The sequence below is a fragment of the Prionailurus bengalensis genome, chromosome A3 (assembly GCF_016509475.1).
Source record: "Prionailurus bengalensis isolate Pbe53 chromosome A3, Fcat_Pben_1.1_paternal_pri, whole genome shotgun sequence".
Taxonomy (NCBI): Eukaryota; Metazoa; Chordata; class Mammalia; order Carnivora; family Felidae; genus Prionailurus; species Prionailurus bengalensis.
The window spans coordinates 138,535,646-138,547,764 of record NC_057354.1 but is presented as its reverse complement, the minus strand read 5'-3'; the positions used below and the strand labels follow the sequence as shown (position 1 = coordinate 138,547,764).

At 53.0% G+C, this 12,119-nt stretch overlaps 1 protein-coding gene across 1 annotated transcript in view; it reads left to right on the top strand.

The window, feature by feature from the left end:
* TRAPPC12 (trafficking protein particle complex subunit 12) overlaps positions 1 to 12,119 on the top strand; it is an 83,226-nt gene that overhangs the window by 47,859 nt on the left and 23,248 nt on the right. The window lies entirely within an intron of this gene.

Here is a 12,119-nt window from a genome sequence, read left to right as displayed (position 1 = left end):
GGCAGAGGATGCAAAGCTTGGGGCCTGAAATCCTTCTTCCTTAGTATTTGTTGTTGTTGTTGAAGAAGAACTGACATGACGATACCATATTCGTACCAGGTGTAGAACCCAGTGGTTCAATGTCACGTACGTTAGGAAACAGTCACCGCAACAGGTCTGGTTACCGCTGGTCACCGTGGAAGGTCATGACAGTGTTAGTGACTGGCTTCCCATGCTGTACGTCACATCTCTGTGTCTTACTTACTTTGCATCCGGAAGGTTGACACCTCTTCATCCCGTTCATTTCATCCATCCCCCTCCCTCTGGCAGCCGTCGGTTTGTTCTCTGTGTGTCCGAGTCGGTTTCCGTTTTGTTTTGTATTTTAGGTTGCACGTGTGGGTGGAGTCATACGTATCTGTCTTTCTCTGACTTATTTCACGTAGCCTAATGGCCTCTAGATTCATCGGTGTTGTCACAAGTGGCAACATTTCATTCTTTTCACGGCTGAGTAATATTCCGTTGTATGTATACACCCCACCTTTTTAATTCGGTTGTCCGTCAGTGGACATCTATGACATTTAACTTCCAAATCTTGACTGTTGTAAATAATCCTGTAATGAACATAGGGGTGCATATGTCTTTTTGGATTAGCGTTTTCATTTTCCTCAGATAAGTGCCCAGAAGTAGACTGCCGGATCGTAGAGTGGTCCTCTTTTCAGTTTTGAGAGAACCTCCGTATTGTTTTCCGTGGTGGCCGCACGGTTTGCAGTCCCTCGAGCAGTGCACGGGGCTGCCTTTTCTCCCACCGCCTCACCAACACCTGTTAGTTCCTATCTTTCTGATCCAAGCCGTTCTGACAGGTGTGAGGTAACACCTCGTTGTGGTTTGGACTTGCGTTTCCGTGATGATTGGTGATGTTGAGCATCTTTCCGTGTGCCCGTTGGCCGCCTGTGTGTCTTCCCTATCTAGCAAAATGTCTCTTCGGGCCCTCTGCCTGGCTGGGTTTTTTATATGGAATTTTATGAGCTCTTTGTATATTTGGGATGTTAACCCCTTATCAGATACGCCGTGTATTCAGTGGGTTGCTTTTTCATTTTGTTGATGATTCCCTTTGCTGTCAAAAGCATTTTAGTTTGATTTGGTCCTTTTTGTTTGTTCTTGCTTTTTTATCGTCCTTGCCTGAGTAGACAGATCCAAAAATATCACCAAAACCAGTGTCCTACAGCTTACTGCCTATGTTTTATTCTAGGAGTTTTATGGTTTCAGGTTTTATATTTAAGTCTGGAATCCATTTTGAGTTCATTTTTGTGGATGCTGTAAGAAGGTGGTTCACTTTCACTCTTTTGCAGGTAGCTGTCCAGTTTCCCTGACATTTATTGGAGAGACTTTCCTTTCCCCATTGTATATTTTTGTGTCCTTCGTCACAGATCAATTAACGATGCTTTTATGGTCAGCTACCTGTTGCGTTGGCCTGTGTGTGTGTGTGTCTTTGTGCTGGTACCAAACTGTTTTGATTATCGTAGCTTCTAGTAGGTCTTGAAACTAGGAAGCCTGATACTCCCGTACCTCTCTTCTTCCTCAAGGTTGCTTTGGCTCTTCATGGTCTCTTGTGCTTCTATACAAACTTTGGGGATTATTTTCGTTTATTTTAGCTCTAGTTCTGTGAGAAGGGCCGTTGGTGTTTTGATAGGGATTGTGTTGAATCTGTAGGCTTCTTTGGGTATTCTGACGATATTTTTCCAGTCCGCAGCACAGAGTATCTTTCTGTATACTTGCATCGTCTTCAGTTTCTTTCATCAGTTTTCTGAGTGCAAGTGATTCACCTTGGCTGTATTAACTCCTACATATTTTATTCTTCTTGATGCAGTAGTAAACGGGATTATTTTCTTAATTGCTCTTTTGATAGTTGGTTATTATTAAATAAAAATGCAACAGGGGCGCCTGGGTGGCTCAGTCGGTTGAGCGTCTGACTTCGGCTCAGGTCACGATCTCGCAGCTCGTGAGTTCGAGCCCCGCGTCGGGCTCTGTGCCAACAGCTCAGAGCCTGGAGCCTGCTTCGGATTCTGTGTCTCCCTCTCTCTCTGCCCCTAACCCACTCACATTCTGTCTCTGTCTCTCTCAAAAATAAGTAAACATTAAAAAAACTAAAATAAAAAAAATGCAACAGATTTCTGAATATTGATTTTGTATCCTGCCAATTTTAATGAATTCATTTATTGGGTCTAATAGTTTTTGGGTGGATGCTTTAGGGGTTTCTATATGTGGGGTCATATCAACTGTGAATAGTGACAGTTTTACTTCCTAATTACTTGGATGCCATTTATTTCTTTTCCTTATTGCTGCAGCTGGGACTTCCACTAAACTGTTGGATAAAAAAGTGTTGGATAAAAAAAGGTGTTGAATAAAAATGATAAGAGTGGGCATCTTTAACTTGTCCCTCATATTAGAGGAAATGCTTTCGATCTTTTATCGTTGAGTGTGTTAGCTGTGGCTTTGTCATATATGGCCTTTATTATATTGAGGTACATTCCCTCTATACACACTGTGTTGAGAGTTTTTAATCATAAGTGGACATTAGATTGTGTCAGATGCAAGGCACCAGGGTGGCTCAGTCGGTTGGGCGGCCGACTTCAGCTCAGGTCATGATCTCACAGTTCTCAGGTTCAAGCCCCGCGTCGGGCTCTGTGCTGACAGCTCAGAGCCTGGAGCCCAATTCGGATTCTGTGTCCCCCTCTCTCTCTGACCCTCCCCCGCTCACACTCTATGTCTCTCTCTATCTCAAAAATAGACGTTAAAAATTTTTTTTTAATTGTATCAGATGCTTTTTCTGCATCTGTGGCGATACCACAGGATTTTCATTCCTCATTTTGTGAGCGTGTTGTGCCAGGTTGATATGTGGGTGTTGAACCATCCTTGCATCGCTGCAACAAATCCCACTTGCTTGTGGTGTATGATCCTTTTATTGTAGAGTTGAATTCAGTTTGCTGATGCTCTGTTGAGGATTTTTGCATGTATGTTCATCAGGGATATTGGCCTGAAATGTTCTCTTAGTAGTTGGCCTGTTGAGATTTGCTGTTTCCTCCTTGTTCGATGTTGGAGGATTATATGTTTCTAGGAATTTATTCATTTCGTCTGGGTCGTCCAACTTGTTGGCATGTAAGTCTTCCTCGGTATCCTTGGTAGATTAAAAGCAGGGCGGGGCGTCTGGGTGGCGCAGTCGGTTAAGCGTCCGACTTCAGCCAGGTCACGATCTCGCGGTCTGTGAGTTCGAGCCCCGCGTCGGGCTCTGGGCTGATGGCTCAGAGCCTGGAGCCTGTTTCCGATTCTGTGTCTCCCTCTCTCTCTGCCCCTCCCCCGTTCATGCTCTGTCTCTCTCTGTCCCAAAAATAAATAAAACATTGAAAAAAAATTAAAAAATAAAAATAAAAAAATAAAAGCAGGGAAATATCTCTTGTGTACAAATCATATGCCCTTAAACGTGGCAGACCTGTGTGTCTTCTCTGTCTAGCAAAATGTCTCTTCAGGCCCTTCACGCATCCTGCAAATCCTACAAGCACCTACTTTGTGTCTCCAGAGGCCCGGGAGCAATGTTTAAGGAAGTAGTAGTTTAAAATGTTCCAGAATCAAAGCAAGTCCTACTGTGTGGTGACAACTGGCATTCGTAATGCCGACTCCGAAGGCAGGTAAGGTTCAGAAGCGCTTTGTGAATTGTTCTTGGTTGAACGCTAACAGTGACGCGGAAGGCACCAAGCTGCATCCACAGGTCAGATTATGCTGTGGAGTGCTATTCGGAAGAAACAGGGGACTTAGAGTCTCTCCACCTCCGGGCGTTGGGCCACCCCACCGCTCAGGCTGCTCACCGTTAGATGGAAGCGAAGCGCCTGTTCCCGCCTCCCTCGAGGTGAGGTCGCGTCTGCGGAGCGCCCAGAGCTGTAAGCACAAGCGGTGAGGGCAGCAGCACGACATGGCCCTGTGTTAAATGAGAGTGGATCTTTCCGGTCCCTGCTTTCAGTCTCGTTATTCTTGAGGAAGGTTTTAGGGGCTTTTTCCAAGATGCCGGCGTCGTCAGGACTCGCGGCAGGGAGGCGGACGGGCTCCTTCCCGCACAGCAGCCCTCACTCCGGCGCGAGCAGGTGTCCCAGGCACCTCACAGCCTCCGCCCTGCATAACTTCAGAGAGACAGGAAAACTCTTCTTTCTTGTATGCTAATCGGTTGACGGGGAACATTTTTTTTAGGTTCCGACACTTTTTTCCTTGAATCTTAAAACACTTAAGATACAGCTATTTTCAGACATAAGCGTATAACTTGTTGCCGAGAAACGCAAAATCAATGATTTTCTAAACTGTACACAGATGATTTTGTTAATTACGTTTTTCATTTACCTCCATATCGCATCGGGGGAATTTTTATGTACTTGAGAGAAAATTCCAAGTGTTCCAGTGACTCGAGGGGAGAAAAGAAGACGTTTTAGGAGTCCGTTTTCCTGGTCCTGAGGTATCTCATGTGCTGCGGGGTAGGGAGAGACAAGGGCAGGTCTTGCCGCCACGGCTGCTCTAGACTGTTGTACCCATTCCCCTGAAATACAGCGTGTTCGTCAGGGACTGGTCTCTGTTCCTCAGCATTTTTCTAATAACAGCTCATTTAATCCTTATGGAAACCCAGTAAAGTAGGGATTCCCTTACCCCCGTTTACAGCTGAGTAAACTGGGGCACGGAGAGGCCAGCCTACTTGCCTGTGATCGTGTGATTCGACCGCTCGTTGTGACACGTCCCAGCCGAAGGGAGAAAGACCGACAGTGTTCCTGCCTGTTCCAGACTCTCTGCTCCATCCAGTACGAACACGTCTTGCTGCGTTTGGTGGCAGATTGAACCAACGAATAAGAGCCCCGGGACCAGTGTCTGAAATCCCCGGTCCCACAGGCCGGCCCCCAGAGATGGGGTCCGTCCTCACTCAGGTGGTTTCGTCCCCGGGTGGCCAGGCGGTGACGGCCGACGGCTCATGAGGGCAGAGAGGTGAGCAGGCCCAGTGCGGTCACACCACGGGAGCCCCTGGCCCGGCGCGGCCTGCGGTGTAGGGACCCGCTGGCTGCCGGGGCCTGAGCGTGACTGGTCTCTCGGGTGCCACCTGGGTGTGGACATCCCAGCCCAGGTCACGGGGCCGCGCCGTGCGCCAGTGGGTGTCCTTGTGACGGCACGACCCAGATGCAAGCCCATCCGTTTGCTGCTGCTGAGCTAAGAGAAGGGTGGGGGGTTCCAATTCCGGAAGCAACACAGGCAGCCCGTCCTGGAAGGGACGGCGTGTCGGCCTCTGGCCAAAGGGATCTCCGTGGCTGATCTCAACGTGTGCCTGCCGTGTGTTCCAACTTAAAACCTGGCCCCGCCTCCCAAGACAGAGGCAGCCCCACGTGACAGGACTGGTGGTGGTAAAGAGAAGCGGCTGGGGGACACAGAGCAAGGTGGTGCCCGCGGGCCCCCCACGGCTCCCCCGCCACCGGCCGGCAGATAAGAAGCCCAGCCGCTGAGCTTCCGCTGTCCTCCTCCTGCGCGCTGCCCCCCCTGCCCCCCAGAGGCCAGTGTTACCTGCAAGCTCGTCCCGTGCATGATTGAGGGTGGTTTCAGCCGGAGAGGCCCCTGGGGGCTTTGAAGCGGGAGTGGTCTGTCTTTGACCCGCTGTCAGGTCAGCGGGCAGATGTGTATGAGCACCTGTGTGCACAGCCCGCGACAGTTCAGGGCTGAGCACGACACCCGCCGCCCCCCGCCCCGCCCTCTGTGAGCGCGGTTTCCGGGGCTCCGCTTCCCCCGCCCCGTGATCCGCGAGCCATTCCCCAGTATACCGTGGACACGCAGGGTGAGGTGGCAGGAAGGCAGTGTTCGTGCGGGGACTTATTTACTCAAGTACAAAATCCAGGGGCGCCTGGGTGGCTCGGTCGGTTAAGCATCTGACTCTTGGTTTCGGCTCAGGTCACGATCTCACGGCTTGTGAGTTCAAGCCCCACGTCAGGCTCTGTGCCGACGGTGTGGAGCCTGCTTGGGATTCTCTGTCTCCCTCTCTCTCTGCCCCTCCCCCACTCGCACTCTCAAAATAAACTTAAAAAAAAAGTGCAAAAGCTGAAAATACTAAAGGCCCGCACACCACTCTTGTGGCAGCCTGCTCTGGCGGGGTAAAGTTAGAGGCACGGATGCATTACCTGCATACAGGTCTGTTCTGTGCACGGCCACTGATCCGCTCTGCTCTCCACCTGTAAACCAGAGGTCAGGGGTCAGGGGTTGGACCACAGGGTCCCGAGGCTCCGTCCGACACCAGCAGGCTGGTGTTTTGAGTCGGTCACAGCCAACGGGAGACCCCGGGAGAGCTGTAAACCTCAGGCTCTTGACCAGGACCCTCCCCACATCCCTGTGCTCTCCCCTGTGTCCTTGAGCGCGGCCCCCAGGGTGTGCCAGGTCGAGCGCCCACAGTGGCCGTGGGTCACCGTGACCATGTGAGCGGCACCCGCACCATAACGTGCTGTGCTCTGTGTTTTACACCCTCCGTTAACACGACAGCCGTCTGAAGTGATAGCGTCTCCGTTTTACAGACGTGGAAGAGTCACCAGGGTCTGACAGCGGGTGGGGGTGGAGGAGCCTACGCTAGAACAGGTCGCCCGGCCCCAGAAACCTGGTCCTGACTCTCCCCGTGGGGTCACGCTGCGGTCTCCCGGGCTCCCCCGAGTGCAGCAGACTCCCCGCCGCCCTGGGAACGTGGCCCAGGCAGCACACTTGAGTGTCGCCTTGACGGGGACCGTGGCCCCAGCGGCTGGGCTCACAGGACCAGGGGGTGGGGCTCTTCGCTGCTGAGGGGTCAGGACACGGAGTCACATCTCCTCGGGTGACGGGTGACGTCCTCCACCCATCCCCTCCCCCAGCCTTCCTTCCTCAGCCTGCACGCCTGGCCCCTCCTCCTGCCCGACCCGGGCGCTGGTATTGAACCCTGGGGCACGGACTTGGTGACTCCCTCCCAGACGCGGTGTGGCCGCCGGTGTCCGGTGGTGGGTGGAGAACTGGGCCACCCCCTCGAGGCTTCAGGACGGGAAGTCGGGCCGGGCTGCATGTGGTGGCCTCAGACTGGCCAGGAGCCCCGATGCCGGTCTGAGAGGCTCAACTCAAGGACAGTCTACACAACCAGAGTTGTCGTTTCTGGGAAGAAAGCAGTTACTACGTTCCCATTCCCCTTAGGGCTGTCTGTCCCCTGTGCTCTCACTGCTCCTATGGCGTCTGTTGTTGGTCCTCAAGGTCATTTTTCCGGGCCAGAGGTCAGCAGTGGTTGTAGAATCAAATGCTCACACAGGGTCAACGTGGAGCAGGAAGCCAGGCCAGGACGGTGGAGGGTTGCTGTCCCTTGGGAAGGGACTGAGGGCTTCAGGCTGTGAGAACATGAGAGCACTGCCACGGGTGCAGATAATACACTGTGACCGTGTGGGTGGATGATACGCTGTGACCGTGTGCACGGATAATATACTGTGACCTTGTGTGTGGATAATACGGTGTGACTGTGTGCACAGATAACACGCTGACCATGTGTGTGGATAATACGCTGTGACTATGTGGGTGGATGATACGCTGTGACCATGTGCGTAGATAACACGCTGTGACCGTGTGCAGACAATACGCTGTGACCGTGTGTGTAGATAATACGTTTGACCGTGTGCAGATAATACGCTGTGACCGTGTGCAGATAATACGCTTGACCGTGTGCAGATAATACACTGTGATTGTGTGTGTAGATAATACACTGTGTGCACAGATAATGTACTGTGACTGTGTGTGTAGATAATACGCTGTGACTGTGTGCAGATAATACTCTGTGACCGTGTGTGTAGATAATACACTGTGTGCACAGGTAATATACTGTGACTGTGTGTAGGTAATATGCTGTGACTGTGTGCATGGATAATACACTGTGACCGTGTGCGTAGATAATACGCTGTGACCGTGTGTGCAGATAATACGCTGTGACTGTGTGCGTAGATAATACACTGTGTGCACAGATAATATACTGTGACTGTGTGTGTAGATAATACGCTGTGACCGTGTGTGCAGATAATACACTGTGACCGTGTGTGCAGATAATACGCTGTGACTGTGTGCGTAGATAATACACTGTGTGCACAGATAATATACTGTGACTGTGTGTGTAGATAATACGCTGTGACCGTGTGTGTGGACAATACACTGACCGTGCGCGGATAATACACTGTGACCGTGTGTGCACGGATAACACACTGTGACCATATGCTGTGACTGTGTGTGCAGATAATACACTGTGAGCTTTGCCGTCTGACAGCTGTCTCTCCAGCAACAGTCAGCTAGCTCTTCACAGTTTTGATCCCAGCATGGATTCCCCAAGTGAGAGGGAACAGCCTTAGATGGCAGCCGCACACAAGGGCCCCAGAGCAGGCCTGGACCTGGGGTGTCCCGGAACAGACCCGGACCTGGGGTGTCAAGGCATGATGTGGTTTCCAAACAGTCATCTAACTCCACAGCCCTGACGTGGGACATGTTCACACACGATGCTCATTTTCAAAGCCAGCCCACAGATTTATTACTGCAGTACGGTCTCCTGTAAACAACATCCGCTGAAGGGAGAACAGCATTGTGTTAGCTCTGTGGGTAACAGGAACAGAGGCCGTTCTATTCTTTTTTATTTTCTCAGCCGTCGTTATGTCAGCGTACTTTAACTTTACAATCAGGCATTTTTCTGTTGAAAAAAAGTTAAACGAGACCGCAGGACAGAGAAGGTGAAGTTGAGACGGCGGTAACATGAAAGGAGCCAAAAAGCAGGTCTGACTCCTGGTCACCAGAGCCAGGAGGGAAATGGCGTCAGGACACAGTTCTCGGCGTCTAGAAAGCAGTCGTTTGCTCAGAAGAGGCCAGGCTTTCCCTAATGTGGAAGCTTCCCCGGACAGTGGTTGCGGACTCTCTGTAGTCAGCCAGGGAGCCTGAGATTAGACCGTGGTCCCGAATTGTAACAGGGGGCCCAGTTTGAGCAGGCCGTCACTTGTGACCTTTACCAGGTGGCCCAGGGCACCCGTTTTTCCTGCTGCCTTTGATGCAGAAGAATGTGCTAGACTAGTAAGATGTTTGGATGGTGTAATTGTATCTGTGAAGGTGAAATGCTCCTTGGTCTCAAACAAATTTGCTGTGCGCCCGGGCCTCGGGCAAGCTAGAGACCATCGCATCAGGACAGCAGGTGCCTCTGTCCCGCGGTCCCTCCTTCTCTGGCTTCTCTGCTGCTAGTCCTGAGAGACCTTTACAGACCAGTTGGGAGACAGCCAAGGGAACAGAGTTCTAACACCACTTGCAGAAGTAGACACGGTCCATAAGGAACGATGCCAAAGTAAATTGGGCTGTGGGTCGTTGCCGATACGGACGTGCCCCGCGTGGTCTTGAGCTCAGCTCCGACCCTCCCACGACCCAGCAGCCTCCACCCGTCGCAGGTTAGCCTGGCGGAAGGAAGCTCGTAAAAGAAGTGCTGCTTTAGAGACCCCCACAGCTGAAGAAGCCGGAGGGTCAGGTATGTTTTTGTGCAAAAGAAACATACTCCAGAGTGTTGACAGGAATGGTTCTCTGCTGCTGACTGCTAATAAGGCAGAGGTGACAGCTTTGTCTCTAGGAAGTCTTGATGTCTTTCAGCTGGCCCTCACTGGCCAGCTCCTCGGGGAAACGCTCCGGAGGCTGGCCGTCGGCATGCTGACAACGTCTGCCCTGCCAGGCCTCACCTGACCCGGATGGTGCCGTTGCCGCCTTCCTGCCGCTGCAGCAGAGAACAAATTGATTGTGGCTTCATCAGATAAGATGGGAGTGATTGGCAAGTAGAGAGAGATCACTGAAAGGCTGGAGGCGGCCTCTCCGCCCTTTGCCACTGATGCTCATGCTCCTGGGCCCGTGCGTGCACGGAGTACACAAGCAGGTGACAGGAGCGTCCCCGTCGCCGGGGATCAGCTGGGAGAGACTCACGCTCCTGGCCTTGTGTGTCAGAGTGCACAAGCAGGAGGTGACAGCAGGGTCCCCGTTGCTGGGGATCAGGGTGGGAGACGCTCACCCTCCTGGCCCTCAGAGGAGCTCAAGAGCGTCCCTGTCATTGGGGTTTTACAAGGTTTGTGTCTTGACTCTTCTCGGGGTGGCAGTTCACACCTTTAGAGACTCCAGGTTGCAGCGTTGCAAATCTCAGGATGTCGACTTGGGAATGTGAACTGTACCCCTCAGCAACCTAGTATAAAATCCGATGCCCCTGGGCGCCTGGGCGGCTCAGTCGGTTAAGTGTCAGGTCATGATCTCAGGGTTCGTGGGTTCGAGCCCCGCATCGGGCTCTGTGCTGACAGCTCGGAGCCTGGAGCCTGGAGCCTGCTTCGGATTCTGTGTCTCCCTCTCTCTCTGCCCCTCTCCTGCTCATGCTCTCTCTCTCTCAAAAATAAATAAACGTTAAAAATAAAATCTGATGCACCAAAAGTGAAGCACAAGGCCGCAGAAGTTATCAAACAATCTAGTCCTGACTCGTGCGCGAGAGCCCAGCAAAGAGTGGGCATCAGCGGAATGAGGAGGTCCGGAGTTCTGTATTCCTCACTTGTGTATCTTGACGTTGTGTGTTCTGTCCTTCTGTGATCCGCATGGAGAGAAGAGAGCATTGTTTCAAGGTGTGAAGCCCCGAAGGGACACTGTGTCCACAGGCAGGGGTTGGGAGGGCTCTGGAGTCAGGCAGATGGGGAAGCTTTCCAGGTGCACCTGTCTCTTCCCGGCAGAGTGACTGGGCCACGTGAGCCTCGAGGCCCTCAGCCGTAGATGAGGGGTGTCACCCGCTGCCTCGGGGCTGCGTGCGGGTTGGATCGGGATGCAGACAAGCGACTGAGCACAGAGCCTGGTCCGTGGGAATGTTTAGTCCCCCTTGAGTGGCTTGAAACAGCTCCAAGAAGCCTCTTTTTGCTTTGCAAAGCCTCTTTCCCACAAGTTCCCCTAGGAGACTGTGGTGGGACAGGTAGGTCACAGGACTTTCTAGAGAAATCTGAGCCCCGCTAGGGCAGACCTGCTCTCCCTTGAGTCTGGTCTCCAGTAGGTTACTAGTGAGAACTCGGGCCCTTGGGTTAGGGCCCGCCCCCAGTGGTCTGTACCCTGGGTGCTCCATGTACAAAAACCCATTCCCCAAAACTACCCCACCTGTAGCCCGCAGCAGCCCAGCAAAGCAAGAGCTGCGAGACTCCTTCCCCGGAGCTTTCCTACAAAGTGTGGTTCCCAGACCGTCGTCCCCAGAGCGCCACCCAAAGCCCATCAGAAGCGCAGGGTCTGGTGCCACACCGCAGGCATACGAACCAGAACCTGAGGTTTACGGTACCAGATTCCAGGGTCACGCGTGTGACCACTGTGCCCAAACCTGCGGGCAGGTGTCAATGTGGTGTTCCTGTGGGCCAGGCTGGTGCAGTCTCCCTTGCTCATTCTGGGGAGCAGACCAGGATGCTTGACAGTGTCTCACCTGGACTTGGGCCTCGGTCATTCTGTCAGGGACAGAGAGATGGGGGAGGGAAGGGACACCTCACCACGGTTGCGGACTAAACACTTCGGGCTTTGGGTGGCGGTGTTTCTGTCGCTTTCCTTCACAGAACTAAGCCTTTGGAGGCGAGCGCGCTCGGACCGTATAAAGTCGTATTGGCGCCAGAGGGGCGGGGACTCCTGCTTTTCTCTCCGGGACACGCGTCCTCTCCTCTTGGCGCCCAGAGTAGGCCACCCCCCTCCCACCTGCCCCCACAGTCACGGCTCCGGCCTCTGGACTCCTGGCACCGTCCTCGTGGTTCAGTCCAGGCCGCAGATAAGGTGGCCCCAGAGGCGGGTCCTCGGCACAGATGACGCGCGGTGAGGCACGCGACCAGTCGGTGACTTTGCCCTCACGAGGTGTGCGGTCCCCCTCCGTGAGGCTCCTTCTCTCCGGCTCGGTTGTCGTGGTTGGTTTTGTGCGTGGACACCCGCCCCTTCCCCTGTGTCCCATCCAGTGGCCCTGGGGACCAGGAGGGTGCTGGGCCACCTCTTCCCCTTCAGTAATTCTTGCCTCTTCTCCCTTCCGGTCCGCCTTCTCTTCTCGCCGGAGGTTAAGCGCCCCCAAGACTTCCTTTCCTAGT